The sequence below is a fragment of the Mauremys reevesii genome, linkage group 21, assembly GCF_016161935.1.
Source record: "Mauremys reevesii isolate NIE-2019 linkage group 21, ASM1616193v1, whole genome shotgun sequence".
NCBI classification, from domain to species: Eukaryota; Metazoa; Chordata; order Testudines; family Geoemydidae; genus Mauremys; species Mauremys reevesii.
The window spans coordinates 3,611,525-3,616,656 of record NC_052643.1 but is presented as its reverse complement, the minus strand read 5'-3'; positions in this window follow the sequence as shown (position 1 = coordinate 3,616,656).

Here is a 5,132-nt window from a genome sequence, read left to right as displayed (position 1 = left end):
CGTCGCACTGGCAGGGCGGGAAGGAGCCGTCCAGAGGGGCCGGCAAAGCAGCAACGGCCCAGCCGTGCCCCCCGGACGACCTTCGCCCTCCAGCGTGCCAGGGCGAGGCTCATCGGACCCGGAGACGTGTGCCCAGCCTGGGTGTAGGTAACGAGGCAGCTGGCGTGTGAGGAGGATCCCGAGCCCCGAGGAGGAAGCTGGAGCTGGCTGCTGCTGCACCACTGGCTGAGTCGGCCCAGCGGGCCCCTCGCTCGCCCCCAGCCTGCGAACGCTTCGCTGCCTCCAAAGCTGCTCACGCTCCAAGGCAATCGGCAGCGGGGGCCCCACGCATCCGGCTGACTCTGGCCCATGCCGCAGGACCCTCCTAATCGCTGTGAGTGGGGCTGGCTGGCAGGCCCAGGTCACCCCGTTCAGAGGCGAGCGGCCCCGGGGCACGGAGCAGCCGCTGGAAGGGTGCACTGAGAAATGCAACGCAAACACCCCAGGGAGGAGCAGCGAGACCCCCCCGCTCTACCCTGTTGGGCATCCCCTCGCATGCACACGGTTGGGCTGAGCCCCGGTGGGCCCATAGCTTCTGTCACGGCCGCGTGGAGATACCGTGGGGACAGAGACCCTGTGCCGGCTTTTCCCTTCCTCCCAAGGCTCTTGGTGGAATCGTCTGTCAGCCCCAGCTCACGGCCAGAGCGGGCAGGGCTGGCCTCTGTGGGGGCCGGGACTGCAAGGGGCGTGAGGAGGACAGGGGAGCCAGGGGGCAGCCAATAGATGCCAGTGCTACACCCAGGCCTGTGTGTCTGTCCTGTCCTGGCCCCGTGTCAGAACCAGGCTGTCACTGTTGGTGGATTGACCCCACCCCAAACTGGGCCACGCAGACCTTTCCCTTTGCGTAGGGAACCGGCTCCATTCACAGCAGGGGACGCAATTAGTTAGACCCCCAAGGAGCACACGCCCTGTTATAACTAACCAGCACAAAGCTCCATAAAGGCCACAGGAGCCCACGGACCCGGAACCGCACTGCTGCACTAACGAGATGCATGGGAAATGAAGCACCTCAGAAGCCCTGAATCAGGAGCCCAATGAACCTGAAATGTGGTGACTTCAGCCAGACCCATCCTTTCTGTAACGACTGGGCTGCAGAGCCGTATTCAGTCCCTTTCTGAGGCCAGCTAAGATTTGTCCCTGTCCGTTATCCGTGCCTGGGGTCCACAACCAAACTGCCGATCGTTAACGTGGATCATTTGCATTGATCATTTCATAACAGTCCCTATACATCCGTACAGTCGAACTGCCTAGGGCCCACCTGGTTACCAAACTGCCAGACTCCAGGCCCCCCCCGATTGCAAAATCGCTTCTGCCGTTTTACGGGTGCGCCTGTACCTGTGGCTCCCGTGTTTGTTGCACAGCGTGAGAACCGGAACTCCCGCCCTGGGGTTACGTTCTCAGGCTGGAAGCACGTTAGCTAAAAGCCCAGCTTTAGCATGACTAAAATCCAGCCTTTCCCACGGAGACAGGCAGAGCCTAAAGCCCCCAACTCTTTGTAGCAGGGGGTGGCTGTGTTAATCTGTAGCCACAAAACCGACGAGTCTGTAAGACTAACACCTTAAATCTGTTAGTCTTTAATGTGCCACCAGACTCCTCGTTGCAATTATTTGTGTTCGCCGACCATGTTTAATCTAATAGCCTGACAAAGCTACCACCCTTATACCCCCCGGCTCTTGACACTTAGAGCAAGTTCTGTTTATGCATGGGATGGGGTGATGGGGCAACGCAGGGCTGGGCTGGGGGGAGCCAGGGCCACGCACTCCCTGCCCGTTAAGCCGGCTCCAAGCTGCAGCCACCAATGACATGCAACTGTTCCAGGCCAGATCCACAGAGGAGCAGGGAGGGGATCATTTCAAGGCTATAGAAAAGCTTCTACCATGGTTTGAATTTCCTCCATGTGCATGCGCATTCCCCAGGGGCGCCATTGAGTGAGGACGTTCCCTGCCCCGCTCACCTGCAGTCCCACCAGGCACCAATGGGGGGTGCTGCAGGGTCAAGTCAGCCGATGCGAGCGTTGGCGTGCCAAGCTTTGCGGCGCCTCCCGCGTCCTCCGTACGTCAGGCTAGCGACTCCGCCGAGCCTGGCCTGCCTGGAGCGTGCGCCCCAGGCCACGCAGCTCCTTGTCACGCTGTGTGGGCAGGGGGGCGAATAAAACCTGGAATGACCTGACGGCAGCTGGCGGGGTTGTGTGGTGGGGGGGTCGGGTGAGTCATTTGCTTGTCCGGGGGGCCTGGATCTCCAGCTTTTACCCGAGTGGAGCCAGCCCTGCTCTCCTCTTGGAAGATGCTTAATTCAAACACCAGTGACTGGGCGAGGGCTGCCAACTTTCTAATCGCAGAAAACCGAACACCCCTTCCCCAAGGCCCAGCCCCTGCTCATGGCATCCCCTGCTCGCTCTCCCCCAGACTCGCTCATTTTCACCTGGCTGGGGCGGGGGGTTGGGGTGGGGGGGGTGGGGGCGCCGGCGGGTGGGGCCAGGGATGAGGGGGTTGGGGTGCAGGAGGGGGTTCTGGGCTAGGGGGTGGAGCTGAGGGGTTCAGAGTATGGGATGGGGCTCCAGGCTGAGGCTTGGGGTGGGGGTGGGGCCATAAATGAGGGGTTCAGGATGTGGGCTGGGGGCTCTGGTAGGGAGTTCACATGCAGGAGGGGGCTCAGGGCTGAGGCAGGGGGTTGGAGTGCAGGAAGGGCTTTGGGGTGCAGTCCCCAGACAGTGCTGACCTCAGGTGGCTCCTGGGAAATAGCGACATGTCCCTCCAGCTCCTAGGTGGAGGGGCGGCCAGGGGGCTCTGCACGCTGCCCCTGCTTGCAAGTGCCACCCTGCAGCTTCCATTGGCCATGGTTCCTAGCCAATGGGAGCTGCGGAGCTGGTGCTCAGGCAGCCTGGCGCAGTCCCAGTAAGTAACCCCAGTGGCCCAGAAGGTGCCACCCTGCAGAGGCCTGGCATGGTGCTATCCCATAACCAGCTCAGCATGCTGGCATTGTGCAGTGTGGATGGTTCTCGAAGCCCACCTGTGTTTAACCAATCCGCCCTCCCCCCAGCACTCTGGGCGCAAGGAGGGTGAATAAAACCTGGACGCGAGGCCCTCCTGGTGGGCATTGCTCCATGGGCTGCTCTGGGCAGCTGCGCCCTCTCCCCTGCTGACGCAGGATGGGCCATCGGCCTGGATTTCCCGATTGCCGGGTTCTGGAAAAGAAAGACAAACCCACTGCGCCATCACTGAGCTCGGCTGTTGGGGTTTGAGCTAGAGCAGGACCGGGCAGGACCCAGACAAAAGCTCCAGCCCTGTGGGACCCGTCCGCAGTTACGCGCCCAGCCCTGTTTGCCAAACGGGAGGGAATCAAGCCCGGCCAGGGGGCGAACAAACGGCCTTTGCAAGAGGCTGTTTGAGCCAACACGGGCCCATGTATCTCATGTCATGGAGTTCCCGAGCGTTGCTCTGGAACTGCTCCCCACCAAGCCAGGCAGGACTTTGGGGAGCCTCCTCTGCCTTGGAGCAGACTGTCTTCAGGGCAAGAAGCTCACACGGCTTCACCTCCTGGGTCTCTCCTTGGAGCATTCAGCATCCTCTGCCCCTCCGTGCACTTCCCACAGTGAGTCCGCCCAGGCGGGGTCCTGGGGAAGCCACAGGGTCCTGCCCCCCCCACTTCGCAGTCAGACGTGACTCTCAGCCAGCCAGTAACACAGAGGTTTATTCGATGACAGGAACAGGGTCTAAAACAGAGCTTGTAGGTATAGAGAACGGGACCCCTCAGCCGGGTCCATTCTGGGGGGCAGTGAGCCAGACCCCCCCTGTCTGCACTTCACTCCTCATCCCCAGCCAGCTCCAGACTGACACCCCCTCCAGCCCCTCCTCCTCTGCTCAGCTCCTTTCCTGGGCCAGGAGGTCACCTGATCTCTTTGTTCTCCCCCACCTTAGTATCCCCTGGCAGGGGGAAGGGCCCCGGCCATTAGTTGCCAGGACACAGAGTGTTGGCCAGAAACTGAGCGCCCCCCCCAGTATTCAGAGGAAACATTAAGAACAGTCCCACTTCGTCACACCTCGCCACCTAGCTGAGGGTGTTGTTGAAGACGCACCAATCAGAGTATTTATAACTAACGTCGTCAAACATTTGGGTACCAAGTCCACTCCCCAGAGTCATCCCCAGGTTTCACAAATAACGTTTTAAAAGTCGGTTCTTAGCCTTAGAAAAATCAGACCCTAAACTTGGCGCCAGCAAAGTGTGTCAACACACGAGTTGTCCCATTGACTTCAATGGCCCCACAGACATGCGTAAGTGATTCACTGGATCAGGACCCTAAGCAGTGGATATTGGTGAAAGTTGGTTTCCCATTCAGTCCTCAAAAACGGTGCCAGGCCCCCGTTAGCCCCCCAGGCCACCCTGGACCCCACTTCCCCTTGAAGCATGGAGCCGGGGCGGTTGCCCCTATCGGTCCTATGGACAGAATGACTCTGGGTCCAGGGTGGCCTGGCGGGTTAGTGGGGGGGCTGGCACCAGCAGCAGCAAGCGACCCGGCCCCAGCCCACCCCTGCGCCGCCCTCTCCCAGCCCCCATTCCACCCCTTCCCCCAAGCCCCTGCCCCATCTCGTTCTGTCTTTTGCCCCCTCCCCCGAGCAATGCCGAGCGGGGCGCGCTGGGGCCGGGTGGGTCACTCGCTGCTGCCTGTGCCAGCCCCCCACTAACTGCCCTGGACCCCACATGCCCCCAAAGCATGGGGCCCAGGGCGGTTGCCCCGGTCTGTCCTATGGACGGGTCAGCTCTGCTTGGATCCCTTCTGGACACCACCAAAAATGAGACAAACCTGGCGCCCACGGGTGGCACACGCGGGTTGCAGTCACCGCTGGGGGCGTCCCGTCTACCTGGAGTAAGGAAGCACCTGAGCGTGGTTTCCTTGCAGCAGGAGAAGCTGAGCCCCGAGGCCAGACTCCGGCACGATCACTGGGAGGTGACGGACCTGAGCCCCGTGGGCTCGGACTCTAGACGCAGCCCTGGGGGGGGGGCAGTGCCCCCCTGTGCTGGTGCCACCGCAACACCTGTGCGGTCTGACCTCCCCCCAGGGACTGAGACTCAGTTCTCCAGCTCCCCGCCGGCTG